At 41.9% G+C, this 20,150-nt stretch overlaps 1 long non-coding RNA gene and 1 other non-coding gene across 2 annotated transcripts in view; one reads left to right on the top strand and one right to left on the bottom strand.

The window, feature by feature from the left end:
• The window catches only part of LOC126161544 (uncharacterized), a 221,989-nt gene that overhangs the window by 114,408 nt on the left and 87,431 nt on the right, over positions 1 to 20,150 (top strand). The window lies entirely within an intron of this gene.
• Positions 4,801 to 4,875, bottom strand: Trnas-cga (transfer RNA serine (anticodon CGA)). Its single transcript has one exon. It is a non-coding gene; the product is annotated as a tRNA-Ser (tRNA).

Raw genomic sequence — 20,150 nt, 5'->3', positions numbered from 1 at the left:
GTGTGAGTCGATCAACGAGCAGCTACGGTGCTCTGTGGAGGTGTTCTTCATTAAGACACGGCCCGAAAACAACATTTAGATGACTTTACACGGCGAAGAATCATCGAAAAACTTAAGAAAGACGAAGCCCATGAGTTTGGTACTGCTCACAGCGATGTTTCACGTTCATGGGGAGCTTTCGGAACCACAGACACGGCTGCCAAAGGATAGTAAGTGGTCGTCCACGGTCAACTACTGAAGCAGATGACACCTAGACTGTCCAGCAGACAAGAAGGGACCTACGACAATCACAGGGTGCAATTTCAGTCCCAATTAACATGATTTGAGACATCCAATCTCACGCTCCACAGTTGGACGGCAACTGCATGGAGATGTCTTTCTGCACGATGACCAGTACGTTTGTTTTCGTTGACGCCAGCAAATGGGCGGCACCGTGACAAAACCGTAGGGAATGGACCAATGTGGAATGTGGTCGCGTGCTCTTCTCGGATGAGAGGAAATTCAGTCCGAGTAATGATTCAGAGGTGGGAACACGTAATACAGCTAGGAACATTGCCGAACATGATCGTTTTGGTGGTCCAGGGGTCAAGGCGTGGGGAAGCATAACGCTGCATGGGCATACTGACCTCCAAACCTCTGAACATGGCAATCTCACTGGTCAACGATATTGTGACACTGTACTACTAATGTGCGTCTTTTTATGGGCTCATTGGGCTCTGCCTTCATTTCTATGGATGACAGGGCGCGACCATATCAAGAAGCGCAGGTGAAGGACCTCTTGGAACGAGGGCGTATTCGGCGGATGGACAGACTTGCGCCCACCCCCCCTTCTCCCCTCTCCCCTCTCCTTCTACCTTGCATCCCAACGAGCACGTGTGGGACATATTGGGGAGACTACTGCACCATGTGAACATGCACCAACGTCCGTTCAGCCGTTGTCTGCTCGATCGGAGTGGAATGGAACGCTCTTTCACAAGAACTCTTAGTCAAACTTCTGCCCAGCACTTTGCAGAGAATGCAAAGGTATCCGCGATGATCGAATGATCGCACATCCTATTAAGGTATATGTCCTGCCTTTTTAATGTCTAGAAGAACATCATGAATCGCGGTGACTTCAGCGTAATAATTTACTTTTAACAAAAGTGTCATTGTTGCTGGTTCCATTGAGAATTTCTTCTAGACACTTTCTGTACTACCCTCTAGCAGTTGTTTCTATGTATCGTTCAAGTTTCGTCGAGGTATGTTGCTTGCCAGTGACACTTCATTTGAAAGTTACTTTCGTCCTTTAGTTTTGTACACCAGTGTATTTCATTAGATTGTTGAATGTCACAGCGAATTCTTTTGGGATACCTGTGATTTAATCAGTTATATAAGGATTACATAATAAATTTTCGGATTTAGTTTTGGCAACTTTTTCGCATGTTTTACGCTTAGAACGTTATACAGTTTTTGTCCAATTTTTGCACTAAAAATCCTAGGTTCACATATAATGCAGTCCGAAAACAAAGGAAGTAGGTTACAGTACACTTGTTCGCCCACTGCTTGAATATTACTTACCGGTGTGGGATCCTTACCAGATAGCGTTGATAGAAGAGACAGAGAAGAGCCAACGGAGAGCAGCGCGCTTCGTTACAGGATCATTTAGTAATCGCAAAAGCGTTATGGAGATGATAGATAAACTCCAGTGGAAGACTCTGCAGGAGAGACGCTCAGTAGCTCGGTACGGGCTTTTGTTGAAGTTTCGAGAACATACCTTCACCGAAGAGTCAAGCAGTATATTGCTCCCTCCTACGTATATCTCGCGAAGAGACCATGAGGATAAAATCAGAGAGATTAGAGCCCACACAGAGTCATACCGACTATCTTTCTTTCCACGAACAATACGAGACGAATAGAAGGAAGAACCGATAGAGGTACTCAAGGTACCCTCCGCCACACACCGTCAGGTGGCTTGCGGAGTATGGATGTAGATGTAGTTAACATGATACGAATAAACAACAGCTGTGCTGTGAACAAAAGAAAACCGAAATCCGAACATGTCTTATGGTTGACGAGACCGAGACACTTATCAGAGTCCAATAAAATCGATATTGAAAACATTGTAGCGAATAACGTTTCACTGACGACTAGTTTTCTAAGGAAGAACAGTTTCCAAGTTATATTAAAATAAAAACGTCTTGGTATGATCGGATAACTCGAAAAACATCGTATCCAATAAAACTTACTTCGAGACCTGTATTGTTGCAATGTGATCTCCATATCACGCAGTAGAATTTTCTGTTGTAAATTTTCTTGACTAAGGCATCTGTTAACTTGAATATAATGTTTTACGTGTTCATCTGTCCTACGAACTTTTTTTTATTATAATGAATTTTTACGTCGACTTCAAAATGATCGTACCTTTCTGAACTAGTCATCAACATAGTCTTATTCACTAAAAGCACCTTACAGAAGTAACAGCAATTTCCTTGATGTTGTGTAATGAAGTGCCAACACCTTGCAGCATGGTAACGCCGTCTCCTGTTACATCACTGAAGTTCAGCCTGTTGTGCACTCAGCTCTTTTGAGGCGGAATGAGGAGTTACGTGATTGAGAAATAGTGGCTCCAGTCACGAAAGCTGACAACGGCCATGGGAGAGTTGTGTTGACCACATGCCCTACCATACCTGCATCCAGTGACACTTGTCGGCTGAGGATGACAAGGCGGTCGGTCGTTGCCGTTGGGTCTTCCGAGACGTGTTCGGACGGAGTACAGATCAGTTTTTTTATGTACTGTACTAGAGATGAAGCACAACTTGAGTTTTCGAGGGAACGAAGCGTAATGGCAATAATCCTCAAATTTATACAACAAACGACTAAAGTGCGCGTCATTTACGACGGCGGCTGAGTTTAGGTTCGTTCTGCCTATCTGATGTCACAAAACACAGTCAGCCAATGAACAGAGAACGACGTTGCCAGAGCTGGACTGCAGTGCAGCGCACTGACGAGTGTCTTCTTTTAGAAACGTTCAGTCATAAATAAAGTAATTGAACAAAAACAATGTCTTGATAGCAGACTTTCTTTTATAGAAAGTATGGAAAAAGCATTCTTTATACCAATTGCTTCATATTCTATTAATTAATTAAACCAAACAAGCATTAAGCCTCCTAATTCAGGCGATAACAAGGAAAGGTGTTTGTATCATTCTCATTAACCACTTTTTCGCAATAAAGAATAGCGGTAATTGTTTATTTCCTATTGTACTTCGTCTAAGCTTGAGTAATTCATAGTCATATCTACATTTTTTGTCGGTATTTTGCGTCACATTTTAAAGTCCTCTAGGAACATTATTCAAGGATGAGCCGCGTTAGCGTAATGGTTACAGTGTTGGGCTGTTACACGAAAGGTTCTGAGTTCAAACCTTGTTCGGTGCTTAATATTTTCTGTATTGCAAAACAATATAGAAGGGTCTTACTTCATGAATTTTATTCGTTTGAATGTAATTTTTGAAATTTCTAGTGGCAACTAAAATCGACCATACGGAAAGTATACGCTATGGACTTTGGCCTCTGCAATCTCTTCAAAACTGCGTGCAATGGTTTACTACATTTAATGCTGCACAATAACTGCGTTGAACATCGAAACAAAATTAAGTCATTTATGGGGGGAAGGTATCAGTCAAGAAGATGTGAATAATCAAATTTTTGGGCCAAATAGTTTTTGTGAAATCGAATGATAAAGTGTGTCAAAGCAGTCGGAACACCATGTGTCTGCACAGCGAGCAGTACAGTGATGGCAAAATGCGGGGAGCACGTCTCTGTAGCAGCGAAAGGATTAATGCGGCCGTGGTGGCCTTACTTCATAAACTGCGCCCCCCCCCCTCCTAAACGAAAGTTTTCGTACTATACTATGGCGCTGCTTCTCTTGGCGCGTACGACTGACAACGCAGCAATCTCCCGCGTCTGGGCGGGCATGCGCGAACCGCCAAGATAAAAGAATTGAACTATAGCACAAAGCGAATTTGATCATTGATCTGACAGAAACACGTGTAATTTAAAAACAAACGATAAGAAAAAAGTCGAAAATGAGGGATATTCAGTAGTGTGACTTGCACTATGATCGTTTACTTAAAATAGGTATTGTCTCCAGAAACTTGTAGTGGACAGGAAACCCGTTAGCGGAGTTCCGCCAACCGGAGTGCTGAATCACGCACTCTGTGGCGGCCGCAGCCTCTCTCCTCCGAGGAGCGAGCCCTTTGTGGCCGAGTGCGGCAGCCCAGTGCAAAGTGCCGGCGCCGTGTCGCGGCCCACATGCGCAAACGCGCGGCGGCCGTGGCACACTTGTTGCTCGCCCAAAAGTACCGTGCTCTGATTGGCTGGCCCGCCGGCCGCAGAAAGGCGTGGTCCGCGCACGCCTCGCGCCGCGGTCTGCACTCTCAGAGCGATCCGGCGAGCCGTCGCAACGGGGCTCACCGCGGATGGGACCAGGAAAACGGGAAAAAGTATCGAGGCTCCTTGGTCGAGTACTTCCGCAGCGATAACGACACTTTTTTTCTAAACTCTCTTAACTAGTATTTTTACTGACAACATACCTGTTTTTGGATTTTTGTTTACTACAGTTAAAGTGCAAGAAACCTGAATCACCAGACAGAATGGCTGCAAAAAAATAAACTGGTAGCCAAGATCGCAGGAATTCTTTTTATTCTATGATAACCGGTTTCGGCGAAACTAAAGCCGCCATCATCGGATTTTAGGACACATACCGGTTACAACATCAAGGCAAACAACGATGATATTAAACTTCCTGGCAGATTAAAACTTTGTGCCGGACCGAGACTCGAACTCGGGACCTTTGCCTTTCGGGGGCAAGTGCTCTACCAACTGAGCTACCCAAGCACGACTCACGCCCCGTCCTCACAGATTTACTTCTGCCAGCACCTGGCATTCTGGAAACATCCCCCAGGCTCTGGCTAAGCCATGTCTCCGCAATATCCTTTGTTTCAGGAGTGCTAGTTCTGCAAGGTTCGCAGGAGAGCTTCTGTAAAGTTTGGAAGGTAGGAGACGAGGTACTGGCAGAAGTAAATCTGTGAGGACGGGGCGTGAGTCGTGCTTGCGTTGCTCAGTTGGTAGATCACTTGCCCGCGAAAGGCAAAGGTCCCGAGTTCGCGTCTCGGTCTGGCACAAAGTTTTAATCTGCCAGGAAGTTTCATATCAGCGCACACTCTGCTGCAGAGTGAAAATCTCATTAACGGTGATATTAATAGTTGTCTATAACACGCAGGCTCTACAAAATTGGTACCTAGCTTGCGCTTGTGTGTGATGGAGACACTTAACATTTATAATACCATCTCTTTTAGACGCTTATGTGCTACGTATGACAATTTTCTAAGGCCTGCGTGTTATAGGCAACTATTAATATCACCATTGTTTGCCTTGATGTTGTAACTTGTATGTGACCTAAGATCCGATGATGGCGGCTTTAGTTTCGCCGAAACCGGTAATCATGGAATAAAAAGAGTTCCTGCGATCTTGGCTACCAGTTTATTGTTTTACAACCATCTAGATCGCTTCCACATGAGCACAATGTGCTCCCTATAAGACAGAACGGCGCCTACCAAGTGAAAGTTGCAGTATTTTGATAAACTGGATAATAATGAAATGACGTGCCAAATCTGATTCAAAAAGTTGAACTCTTCTGGAAAAACTTGTAACACGAAAAAGTCTTCAGAAACCACAGCACGACAGCAGCAAGGTAATATTATTTACTTAACAAGATAATAAGAGAGTGAATAGAGCGTCACGTAATTGTTACTACGAATATGTGACGACATGGGTCGAAGATAAGCGTAAAACAAAAACCGTACTTTAAGGATAAATGAGTTTCAAAAACTACCATATTAATAAGATGTCCTAGAAAATCAAATCTTATCAATACCATCTCCGATGATAAATTTGATTAAACTGAAGAATTCGCTTTAAATACTGTTATAAATTTGGGAGTCTGAACTGGTTTTTCCATTTTCTAGTTTAGTTTGAGTTATCCCCGTAACTATATACAGGTTCATTTCATTCTGCTTTCTTAAAAGTGAATCAAAGGTGGATCAAAGGTGGAGGAAGACGCGCGCGAGCGCTCGTGTGTGTGTGTGTGTGTGTGTGTGTGTGTGTGTGTGTGTGTGTGTGTAAAATTCCAATCGACTACCTCTCTCGATAATGCGTAGACTTTAAAAACAGAGATGAAGAGATTTAGCCGATTGAAGGCATGTTTTTGTAAAAGATAAATATTGATACCAAAGGTATAGATACTTTTCTTTCGAAACTTTTTTGATAAGGACACTTTTCATATTAATGGTGAGAAAAGTATCAAAGTTTTCGTATTGTACAGTGTTCGTAAATAGTACGCCCAATATAAACAGAGTCTATAGAGCGTGAACCCCATCACCGCCGACAGAATTTCGGAGAAAAATGTCACATTACCGTCGTCAGGCCCCCCATGAACCATGGACCTTGCCGTTGGTGGGGAGGCTTGCGTGCCTCAACGATACAGATAGCCGTACCGCATGTGCAACCACAACGGAGGAGTGGGTATCTGTTGAGAGGCCAGACAAACGTGTGGTTCCTGAAGAGGGGCGGCAGCCTTTTCAGTAAAATGGTTCAAATGACTCTGAGCACTATGGGACTTAACTTCTGAGGTCATCAGTCCCCTAGAACTTAGAACTACTTAAACCTAACTAACCTAAGGACATCACACACATCCATGCCCGAGGCACGATTCGAACCTGCGACTGTAGCGGTCGCGCGGTTCCAAACTGTAGCGCCTAGAACCGCTCGGCCACACTGGCCGGCCATTTTCAGTAGTTGCAGGGGCAACAGTCTGGATGATTGACTGATCTGACCTTGTGACACTAACCAAAACGGTCTTCCTGTGCTGGTACTGCGAACGGCTGAAAGCAAGGAGAAACTACAGCCGTAGTTTTTCCCGAGGGCATGCAGCTTTACTATATGATTAAATTATGATGGAGTCCTCGTGGGTAAAATATTCCGGAGGTAAAATAGTCCTCCATTAGGATCTTCAGGCGGATACTTCTCAGGAGGACGTCGTTATCAGCAGATAGAAAATATGCGTTCTACGGATCGCAGCATGTAGTGTAAGATCCCTTGATCGGGTGGGTAGATCAGAAAATTTAAAAAGGGAAATGGATAGGTTAAAGTTATAGTGGTAATTAGTGAAGTTCGGTGGCAGGAGGAACAAGACTTCTGGTCAGGTGAATACAGGGTTATAAATCCAAAATCAAATAGGGGTAATGCAAGAGCGCGGGTAAGCTACTACGAATATCATAGTGAATGCATTATTGTAGCCAAGATAGACACGAAGCGCACGCCTACAACAGTATTATAAGCTTATATGTCAACTAGCTCCGCAGATGACGAAGAGCCTGATAAAAAGTATGATGAGATAAAAGAAATTATTCAGATAGTGAAGGGAGACGATAATTTAAGTCATGGGGGACTGTAGGAAAACGAAGAGAAGGAAAAGTATTAGGTGAATGTAGAATGGGAGTAAGGAATGAAAGAGGAAGCCGCCTGGTAGAATTTTGCACAGAGCATAGCTTAATCATAGGTAACACTTGGTTTAAGAATCACGAAAGAAGGTTGTACACATGGAAGAAGCCTGGAGATACTGGAAGGTATCAGATAGATTATATAATGGTAAGACAAAGATTCAGGAACCAGGTTTTAAATTGTAAGACATTTCCAGGGGCAGATGTGGACTCTGACCACAATTTATTGGTTATGAACTGTAGATTAAAACTGAAGAAACTTCAAAAAGGTGGGAAATTGACGAGATGGGACCTGGATAAACTGAAAGTACCAGAGGCTGTAGAGAGTTTCAGAAAGAGCTTTAGGGAACGATTGACGAGAACGGGGGAAAGAAGTAGAGTACAAGAAGAGTGGGTCGCTTTAAGAGAAGAAATAACAAAGGCAGCAGAGGAACAACAGGTAAAAAGAAGAGGGCTAAAAGAAATCCTTGGGTAACAGAAGAAATATTGAATTTAATTGATGAAAGGAGAAAACATAAACACGCAGTGTATGAATCCTGCAAAAAGGAATACAAACGTCTCAACAATGATATCGACAGGAAGTGCAAAACGGCTAAGCAGCTATGGCTAGAGGATAAATGTAAGGACGTGGAGGCGTATATCACTAGGGCTGAGACAGATACTGCCTACAAGAAAATTAGACATTTTGAGAAAAGAGAACGACTTGCATGAATATCAAGGGTTCAGATGGAAAACCAGTTTTAAGCAAAAAAGGGAAAGCAGAAAGGCGATGTACTTGAGGGAAACATTATGGAAATGGATTAGGACGTAGATGAAAATGAAATAGGAGATAGGATACTGCATTAACAAGTTGACAGAGCACTGAATGACTTAAGTTGAAACAAGGCACCGGGAGTAGACAACATTCCATTAGAACTACTGATAGCCTTGGGAGAGCCAACCCTGACATAACTCTGTCATCTGGTAAGCAAGATGTATGAGACAGGTGAAACAACCCCAGACTTCAAGAAGTATATAGTAATTCCAATCCCAAAGAAAGCAGGTGTGAAAATTATTGAACTATCAGTCTAATAAGACGCGTCTGCAAAATACTAACACGAATTCTTTACACTCAAATGGAAAACTGGCAGAAGCCGACCTCGGGAAAGATCAGTTTAGATTCCGTAGAAATGTTGGAACAAGTGAGGCAGTGCTGACCCTACGACTGATCTTAGAAAATAGATTAAGGAAAGGCAAACCTACATTTCTAACATTTGTAGACTTAGAGAAAGCTTTTGACAATCCTGACTGGAATACTCTCTTTCAGATTCTGAAGGTGGTAGGGGTAAAATACAAGGAACGAAATGTTATTTACAATTTGTACAGAAAACAGATGGCAGTTATAAGAGAAGAGGGACATGAAAGGGAAGCAGTGGTTGGGAAGGGAGTGAGACAGGGTTGTAGCCTCTCCCCGATGTTATTCAATCTGTATATTGAGCAAGCAGTAAAGGAAACAAAAGAAAAATTCGGAGTAGGTATTAAAATCCATGGAGAAGAAATAAAAACTTTGAGGTTCGCCGATGACTTTGTAATTCTGTTAGAGACAGCAAAGGACTTGGAAGAGCAGTTGAACGGAATGGACAGTATCTTGAGTGGAGGAAATAAGATGAACTTCAACAAGAGCAAAACGAGGATAATGGTATGTAGTCAGATTAAATAAGGTGATGCTGAGGAAATTAGATTAGGAAATGAGACACTTAAAGTACTAAGTGAGTTGTGCTATTTGGGAAGCAAAGTAACTGATGATGGTCGAAGAAGAGAGGATATAAAATGTAGACTGGCAATGGCAAGGAAAGTTTTTCTGAATAAGAGAAATTTGTTAACATCGAGTATAGATTTATGTGTCAGGAAGTATTTCTGAAAGTATTTGTATGGAGTGTAGCCATGTATGGAAGTGAAACGTGGACGATAAATAGTTTAGACAAGAAGAGAATAGAAGCTTTTGAAACGTGGTGCCGCAGAACAGTACTAAAGATTAGATGGGTAGATCACGTATCTAATGAGGAGGTACTGAACAGAATTGGGGAGAAGAGGACTTTGTGGGACAACTTGACTAGAAGTAGTCATCGGTTGATAGGATACGTTCTGAGGCATCAAGGGACCATCAATTTATTAGTGGATGGAAGCGTTGGGGTTAAAAAAACGTAGGGGGAGACCATGAGTTGAATACACTAAGCAGATTCAGAAGGATGTAGGTTGCATTAGTTACTCAGGGATGAAGAGGCTTGCACAGGATGGAGTAGCATGGAGAGTTGCATCAAACGAGTCTCTGGACTGAAGATCACAACAACAACAACAACCGTCGTGAGCAGCTAGTAAAATACTTAACTCACATCACCAGTTTGTCGTCTCGCTGTCATCAGGTTCCTACGTACCAAATAAAATAATACGTAATTAACATTACAGACTTAAATTGTCAGGAGTCTGTTAGCTGATGTAATTGTTAACAGCAACACACACATACTGGAATGTCACGTACTCACAGAAAGGTATTCATAGTATCATGTTAAGCGAAGTACAAATTCATTATCGTTAGAACTTGCACCATGAATTATACACTGAAAGTAAAGGCATACCATCGTACAGTGATGAGACTTTTTACGAAACCCCCGGTCATAGAGATGTAAATGGTTTACATTTGTACAGAGTTACCTGTTATATCGTAATGTAAATTACGTCATCAATCTACAAAAACTGTTCTCGGTAGTGCACTCATTCTTGTTAAAACTATTAACGTAGTGAACAGATTCATTCCAGACAGAGGCGACTGACCAACTGATCAGTGTTTGCTGTTGGAGCGAAAAGTGGTCACAGAGGTCTACACCTAGAAAAGTTAGAATCTAACAGTTACTAAGCTGTGTATCGTCTGCTACGATAAGTACATGTGACAGTCATAACAGGTGTTCTGTGCGTTGCATCTAATAGCAATCTGCGCGTGTTACATCTGCGGTGACAGAAAACAAACGCATAGGAGTAATGGCTTCCATGTACGCATAGGCATTAGTGTTAAGCGACTTAAAGACTCATTCAAATACGTACTGCTTTCATCATACAGTAACTTTTGTGGGACAGGCCGTACTGATCCATAAATGAGTGCCTAGCCGATTATCTAATTATATACACTATAACAGATGAAACACACTCAATTTCATGGACAAATAATTGTATCAGCATCGCACGTAAGATACTGAAGCGGCTGTTGCGTGTAATGCGTGACCAATTGATAATTTTTTCACAGAGACAAGCATGCAGTGAATGAGATCATGTTGTATGAAGTGTTCAGCTAATGTAGATCTACTAATTCCGCACAGTGCGGCATATAGGAGCTCTTAAGTAGACAGATTTGACGCTAGAATGACGTTATCAACGTGACGTCAGACACAACAAGCGTCTGAGCCTAGCTATATTTAAGTTGTATGCACTAAGATAACATAACGTTATGGGTACAGCAGCTACGTTTACAGAGTATAAAAAGAATAAAAGCAATAGTGCAGCTACTAAACAGGCATGAGCAGCTATTTACAGAATTTATATTATAAATAAAAACAAAGATATATTATGCTTAAAACAGGTGGAAAAATAATCTGGTACTAACATACAATTAAGGCCAGACGTATTGATATCTCTATTGTAACTACAACATGGTATGCAATGTCTCTGTACAAATGTTAACCATTTATGTCTTTATGATACGCGGTTTTCGTAATGAATCGCGTCACCTTGTTATGGTACACTTTCATTTTTGTATCAATATGAATTTTTAGTTAATAATTCATGGTTTTATCACCTGGCAACGTTTTTATATTTCGTCTAACTTGATGCTGTAAATACTTTTACATGAGTACGTCATACAGCATTACGTGTGTGTTGCTGTTAACGTACATGTCAGCTGGCAGATTCGTGAGAGTTCAAACCTGTAATGTTGCTTAGGTATTATTTTATTTGCTGTATAGGAATCTGATGAGGGTCAGACGAGTAAAAGTGGTTGTGTAAGTTAAGATTTTTCCCAGCTGCTCAGGGCCGCAGCACATTTTTCAAATATGTAAGAGCTGTGGGTCACCACCTCCTGAAAATTTCGGAGGTTCTTAAATGCTATTTTCTAAGTATTTTGGTACAAGGGACCCTTGATAACAGTCGGTTCGTTATACAACTCTAATGATTTATATGATTTGTTACCCTAGTTACCTTGCTTACAGTGAAAATACAGGGAGTAACTAAAGTGTACGGAACAAATTACAGGACACATTCCTCAAACGTAGACGAAGAAATTATGTTTACATGAACACGGATCTGGAAACGCTTTGTTACCATGTTATAAGTCATTTTTTCAACTCATTAACCACGGGAAACAAACAAGAACAGAACGTTAGAATCATGGGCAATATGCACACTTCGTGACGTCTGGTTACTTTATCATCGATAGTATTTTGTTTTAAATGTCTCTGTTGCCACGCGACGTACGTCATTGCTTGTTTGCAGGTAACTTCAACTGTTCCAGCTCTCTGTGCGATCGTCGCAAGCACAAGGGTTACAACGTAGAGTTAATCACAAACTTGGCTGGTGCAGTACCAGTTTACAAAATGGTTCAAATGGCTCTGAGCACTATGGGACTTAACATCTATGGTCATCAGTCCCCTAGAACTTAGAACTACTTAAACCTAACTAACCTAAGGACAGCACACAACACCCAGTCATCACGAGGCAGAGAAAATCCCTGACCCCGCCGGGAATCGAACCCGGGCGCGGGAAGCGAGAACGCTACCGCACGACCACGAGCTGCGGACAGTAGTTTACACAAATGCAGAGAGGGCAGATGTACTTTGATGTACGGATTAGCTGACGGCAATGGAGCTCGCGTTCAACGTTTGTACGGGGAGAGATTTCCAGGACGAAGGTACCCCGACAGGAGAACGTCTAAAGCCGTTGATCGTCAACAGAGGGAACTTGGGGCATTTAAGCCTGATACTCGCGACATGCAGAGGCTTAAAAGGACGAGGAAACCGCAAAGCTAAGCGGCAGTTCGTCATGCAGTTGACGACGACCCTAGTGCCAGTGCGAGAGGTGTAGCTGCAACACTGAATGTTGACGAAATGACTGACTGGCGAATGTCACACGAGGACCAGCTGTATCCATACCGTTTACAGTGTGTGCAGGCACTATCAGCAGCTGATTTTAATGCGGGGGTACTCTTCTGCGAATGGTTTATTCCACAAAGTGTCAACCCTAATTTTAGTGCAACGGTGCAGTTCATAGATGAGGCGTCGTTTCAAAATATCAGATTGTAAATTTTCACTTTCGGCATGAATAGGCAGACGTCTATACTTACGCAAATGTTGAAGGAAGTCATCAACAATGTTTGGTCCGGCATTGTTGGTGACTGAGAGCCTGATTTTCTTCCACCCAGGCTCAACGGACGAACTTAGAGAACGTTGTAACTGATCTGTTAGCAGATGCGCCTTTAGCTGTGCGACGAAACATGAACATCATGCACGATGGAGCACCTCCTCATTTTCGTGCTGACGTCCGTTCTAAATAACAGATTCGGTGACAGATGGATAGGGAGAGATCGCCTCCACGCTCTCCGAACCTAAGCCCACTGTACCTTTATTTGTGGGGGGATTTGAAAGCCTTGTGTATGGAACCACAGTACAAGATGTTCAAAGTCTTCGTGTCCGTATAATGGAATTATGCGGAACCATAACCAGTACTCCAGGAATACATCAGCGCATCCGAGATTCACTAAGACAGCGGGTTGACGTACATATCAATGCCCACGGATTGCAAAATGGCTCTGAGCACTAAGCGACTTAACTTCTGAGGTCATGAGTCGTCTAGAACTTAGAAATAATTAAACCTAACTAACCTAAGGACATCACACACATCCATGCCCGAGGCAGGATTCGAATCTGCGACCGTAGAGGTCGCCCAGTTCCAGGCTGTAGCGCCCACGGAGGGCATACTGGAAATCTCCTGTAAGAAAGAGTTGCTTTTGGTATGCTGGTGCGTTCTGTTCATGTGTGTTTTCCATGGTTAATGAGTTAGAGAAAATGAGTTATAACATGGAAACAAAGCGTTTCCAGGGCCATGGTCATATAAGATAATTTCTTCGTGTACGTGTGAGGAATGTGTCTTGCTGTTTGTGCCGTACATTGTTGTTATACCCTGTATCTTCACGTAAGTGAAAAGGCCAGAAACGGTCTATGACACTCGCAGGCATCTGTTAACATGTAAAACATCCTGCTCGGCATCTATCGACTGCAATATTTCGACTGTAGGCTATCACATTAGTTTCAACCAAAGCTAATGACTTACGTGCGAGAGTTTGAACTGAAAAATGGGCATAGATACAAGCTCAGCTTAACAGTACAATGCAAAACTTATTTAAAATTATTTACGCTATGGATACATAAATGAAATCTTCAGTTGAACGGATTACAGATACGGCAATCAAGTGTAAAAGACACCATATAGTTATTCAATCAATTAACAGGAACTTCATACAAACAAAAGTAGAACAGAACTACTATGTACAACACAAGACGAACAAAAACCAGTGCTTACAAAAACTCGTATCGTCCTTACACAAGTAAAACAGTAAGTAACAGTGATAATACAGACAATCGTGATTGTTGGATATAAAAAAGGTAATTACAAGTATCCTGTCGTCATTACGTATGTAAATAATTTGAATCGTCCATTTAGGTGGGTTCAGTCGTCAGTCGTCTCAAGAAAAATAGTATAGTAACACTTATGTACAATATACCGGAAACAGTAATCATCCTGACTATTGAATAAAAATGGGTGTAAAAATCATATTGTCATTACATCTGTAAAAATATAAACGCACCTGAAATACAGTTGTGTTTTCGTTACTGAATACAAGCTCCATGTCCAAGAACAAAGTGGGAATTACTGTTGACAACAGCAAGCACAGTATCTGAGTCTAAAAAGCCTGTTTCCAAACAACTTGCACTCCACATACCGTCGATATTTGGATTGTCGTGAAGATATTTTGAGTAGAATAGAGATACAATGATAAAGGGTAGTACGGAATCGAATTATATGAAATTACTCTGTAACAAGACACTGAAGTCCCCGGGTGCCTGATATCAAAATACTCAGGAAATATCCCTGAATAACCTCGGAATTTTTGGCTGTGCATTTCGGGCACACGCTGCACGTTGTTGCTGTCCTCAGTTCTACAAAAGGCTCTCGACGCTAGTCTATCCTGTACAAGTCCTTGAGCTCTGCATTACTACTGCAACCTACATCCATCTGAACATTTTCACTGCATTCACTCCTTGGTCTCCTTTCATAATCTCCACATGTGCTTCATTAACAAACTGACAGTTCCTTGATGCCTGAGGCTCAATTCTCCCCTTTCTTCTAGACATATTGAGCCGCGAGTTCATTTATATCCGCAGTTCAGTACTAGGGCTGATATGCACTGCACCCTATATCTATATAGAAGTGGCAGTATCGAGTGCCGATATTTTTATTTTGTATTATATTTTTTCGCAATTTTCGATAAATATTTGACGTGTTCTTTTGAAATTGTAGTTGAACTTAATTTACCTTCACTGTGTGAAGGGGTCTTACTACGGTATGAGCTTTCATCATGTCCAGTCTTCCTCTTTGTCTGTGTGAAACAAGTATAGAAGACACAAAGTAGTAGTCCTATTGCCCTGGGGGGTGGTTGTGTGAATGGAATAACAATATATCCGATCTGAAGAAATAGCGCATTAGTTGCGTTAAAAATCAATTTTTAACGCAATCAGTGTGCTATTTCTTCACATTGGTATTCTTCAAAAACTGTTACTGAAACTGATGAACAAAAATCTAAATGACAAGACTGGTCTTTGCTGTGGGCGGAGACGTGTGAGGGGAAATGCTGACGTAATCGGCGCTCGGCGCTACGAGCAGAAACTGCAACGTTTAATTTCACCACACAATTTTGACACTACAACTGCTACGTCGGTGGCCTTTGCTGAACTGAAAAAACAGGAAAGTCGACATGAAGCATTCCAGACAAATCCGATATGTGACGAAACTGAACGACGGACCCATGGGACAGCTTTCATTGTGCCACTTAACTGGAGTTACCATTGTTAGCAAAGTAGTTATCATCAAGCATGAACGTGGATCGATTGTCATTCAATTCTTGATCTAAAGCGAATAATCACGCTGCTAGCTTGATGATGTACAGAATATCTAATAATAAATCAATACTTAACTGGCTTACAATGTGCATCCGATATTTTTTTGGCCGGTACGTCAATATCCGTTCTGTTGCTATATCGATATGTCGAGAGTAATTTTCGATATATCGACCACCGATAAAGGTATCGGTATATCTGAATCCCGATACTTCAAAAATATCAGCAGTCCTATTGATTACCCCTTCATTATCACACGATCTACCCAACTATTCTTCAGCGTCCTTCTGAAGAACCACACTTCAAATGTTTTTATTCTCTTCTTATCTGAACTGTTTGTCTCCTACGTTTCGCTTCCGTTCAAGGCTAAACTTCGTACAGAAATCTTCAATAAAGTGTTACTAACATTTAAATTCATGTTAACAAATTTCTCTCTTTAAGAGATGCGTTTCTTGCAGTTGCCAGTCTGCATTTATGTACACTCTAATTCAGCCATCGTCAGTTATTTTGCTGCCCAAATAGCAATGTTTATATACTAGTTGCAGTATCTTATTTTCTAATGTAATATTCTCAACTTCGCTGTATTTATGTCGACTATATTCCATTAAGCTTCATTTATATTCATGATGTTAGTCACACGACTTTTTTTTAAGACACTATGCAATCCGTTCGACTGGTCATCCAAATCCCGTACCGCCCCAGACAAAGTTACAATGCGAGTGGCAAACTGCAAAACTTTTATTTCTTCTCCCTCAGTTTTAATACTCCTTCAGAATTTCTCCTTGGTTTTCTTTACTGCTTACTCAGTGTATAGAAAGAATAAAGTGGGTTGGCTGCAAACTTATCTCAGTCCCTTCCCAAGTATTCTCCTTTTCGAGTGCTTCGACATCTATTGCAGCAGTCTAATTTCTACCAATCTTTCCTTTCTTCTGTAAATAATTTGTGTCAGAATTTGTAACTACGGCTTACAGTTGTGTAATACTCACACCTGTCAGCAGCTGTCGTACTGGTCAGTATTTTTTTATTCGATTTCAAGTAGTATCCTAATGAATATCGATTATACGTTTATGCACATTAGTTGTGTCAGAGTTGAAAGAGTCGTGTTGCAATTTTTTATTCAGAGCGCTGTTAGGGAATGTACTACCTAGAAATTAATGTTCCTACGAAGTATGCGTTACTACGATAAGACGGTAAAATAAGTTCTTTAATTGAAAATCGTTGGTTAGAAACATGTCGGTAAAGTATGATACAGTTCTTTCTGAGCGGAGAGATTTGTGATTATTAGAAAAGAACAATTAAATACAATCTGTAAGTTTGTACTTCTTAAGCACCATAAAGCAGCCTATAGGTGTTCGCCCATGTCCAAATTTCACCAACGACTATTCAAATTAATACCATAATTTGCCTAACTAAATTTGTGTAGATGAGATTAAACGACACCATTCTCGTACCTCATCGCATATGCTACTACGTTATATCTTAGGTTCCATTCTTTAGGCTGTTAAAATATGTGGGGAACGAATGGTATACTACTTACCTCGACATTACCTTGAAAGAAGACTCGCCGGCCGAAGTGGCCGTGCGGTTAAAGGCGCTGCAGTCTGGAACCGAAAGACCGCTACGGTCGTAGGTTCGAATCCTGCCTCGGGCATGGATGTTTGTGATGTCCTTAGGTTAGTTAGGTTTAACTAGTTCTAAGTTCTAGGGGACTAATGACCTCAGCAGTTGAGTCCCATAGTGCTCAGAGCCATTTGAACCATTTGAAAGAAGACTCAACACTTCATCCAAATAATTATGTAACGCTATCACTGTCACACTGACAAGTCTGTAGTGATACTGGAAAATTAATGATGCTGCACATTTTTGGAATACATGTGAACTTAGTGACAGGAAAAAGTTAGCACACATAAATGAGAATGAGTAATATATGCTGACCGTGACAGAACATAAAGGAAAGTCTGTCAGGTTGCTTTAGGCATTGTAGCACGTCACAAGAGGCGTAATACGATACAAAGCGATTGTCGTCAGCCCTTGTACTGGTGTGGCAATCGCCGGATATCCGTACGTTTGGTGGCCAGAACGTGGGTGCACGCTGTATGAGGCACTTAGCCTCTATGCTCGTGAATGGATTGGGCTTCTCAAAACGCGACAGTGTCAAGTTTGGGCTGTGGGCACCTCGATTCGGAGGATACTGCCACTGTCACTGTCGCTTTGCCGTGGACAAGGATGTGATGAGAAATCCTCGCAAGGAGTACTTTACTATGCTCTAAATCTGTTGACGTCTGCAACCCTCCGTTTCTTCGTTCCATTTAGTGTGGTCGGAGATTTGAGAGTTACATTTAACTGTCTCTCGCACTGATCGGTTTAACTTCATCAGTGACCAGGTGCCAATCATCTTCTCAGAAAATCTGGCTGCCTAGTGTTCGTACTACAATAATTTTTGTGTCCAAATGCGTGGGCGTGACGATTTTTGGACTCCCCCGACCTCTGGTTTGCGAAGTGGGGGCGTCTGTCTGCAGATGATGTGCCACTCTCTAAGCGCGTCTATGGATGACCTAGAGCCGTAAATCTGCTGCATTTACGCACAGTAAGGCATCAAATATCGCTGACTCTAATAAAACGGACTGACAGGCAAAAATGTGACTAATAGCTCGCCATCAGACAAGACGGTTACTTCGACACAGTTTCTGGTTACCTACCTAATGGCTTGATTTTCTATACTTCACATAGTTATTGACGAAATTAAAAAAAAAATTAAGTTGTCTCATTCGTAATTGAACGTTAATTGTCACTATAGACATATGTACGCACTTTATTTTCTACTATTATCGACGGAAGTTTTACCTGGTAAATCATTGGTTGGTTTGGGAACGGGCGTAGACATAAGCCGGTCACCGACTATATAGACATCAGTTTCAGTTGCAACTTTGGCTGTCTCTTTTTGCATCACAATCTAAACTGAATTGTTGTCCCCTACTACCCAGCACGCTGGAGATATGCAGATTTCATAATCTAGTCACTAACCCTTTCACTGATGAATGCACATATTGGTGTGGGGTCGGAACGCACAAACGACATTCCCCACCGTAGTAGACATATTATGACATTACCGCAGCACCTACCGTTCTGAGTGGTTATCATCGCAGGCTCTTCTGTATTTATTCTCACCAATAAGTTCCTAAAATAAAGTATACTTTGAATGTTCTTTATTGTTGACGTTCCTCTAACTAGATAACATGCAAAGACGCCGCTTCCAAAGTTTTTTTTTTTTTGTAATAATTTTGAAACAAGGCACAGCACGCAGTCTCACATCACGTTGTTTACAGCAGTAAGTCGATTCCTTTCATTTTTTGTTCTTGATGCAGACGATGCATGTCCTTACAGCTCCATGTTATTTTACTGACGTTCCAACGTGGCTTGGAAAGCGCGTTTCTCGAAACTGCAATGAATTTTCCTTGTCTGAGTGATGACCTCTTGATTCATTCCTTTCTTCCAAAATTTCTCGAAAAAAACTGAGATAAAACTGGGTAAATGAAATAGTCTTTTCCGAGAGACTGTTTTGTGCCATTTCATTGTTTCACGAAAACATTTCGTTCAGCGAAGTACGAATAACATGTCTTTATTTTCCTCTGCACTGCTGAAGTTGAACACAAATTCTGGTTCAAATTTCCCGGTTTTAGTTTGTCGCTCCATTTTCACAGCTTGTTTCATTGCATCCGTATGGCGTGCCATTAACATACATACGTCTCTTTTGCTATACCGCTTCAAAGCTATCACAGTGTATGCTGACCTAAATTCCATCTGTCTTCTTTGCAGTATGCCTTCAAGTTTTGGTGTATCTTTTCTGTTCATGAGACCTGTAAATACTGCAACTGTTCTTCTTTTTTGCAAGTAGTGGAATAGAGGTGGGCTTGTGTGTAAGTTGTCTACAAATAAAACAAGAAACCACTGACTAGACTGGTCTTGAAGACCCAACGGTACCGACCGGCCGCCGTGTGATCCTCAACCCTAATGCGTTACCAGATGGGGATATTGAGGGGCATGTTGTTGGCACACTGTTCTCCCGGCCGTTGCCAGTTTTATTGACAGGTGCTGTTACTTCTCAATACGTAGCTCCTCAGTTTGCCTCACAAGGGCTGAGTGCACCCCACTTGGCAACAGCACTCGACAGACCCGGACAGTGACCCATCCAAGTGCTAGCCAAGCCCGACAGCGCTTAACTTCGGTGATCTGACGGGAACCGTTGTTACCACTGCGGCAAGGCCAGTGGCACAGTTGTCCACATATAGCGTGTATTTACTGGAAAACCCTCATCTGACGTTAGTAATCCTGACACGATGAACTCCTGTCGCATGTATACGTCGTTAGCACTGGAGGCACGACGACGGTGCACGGATAAAAAAAATTCAAATGGCTCT

Source organism: Schistocerca cancellata, chromosome 2 (assembly GCF_023864275.1).
Source record: "Schistocerca cancellata isolate TAMUIC-IGC-003103 chromosome 2, iqSchCanc2.1, whole genome shotgun sequence".
NCBI classification, from domain to species: domain Eukaryota; kingdom Metazoa; phylum Arthropoda; class Insecta; order Orthoptera; family Acrididae; genus Schistocerca; species Schistocerca cancellata.
This window is presented reverse-complemented; position numbering and strand designations above follow the sequence as displayed.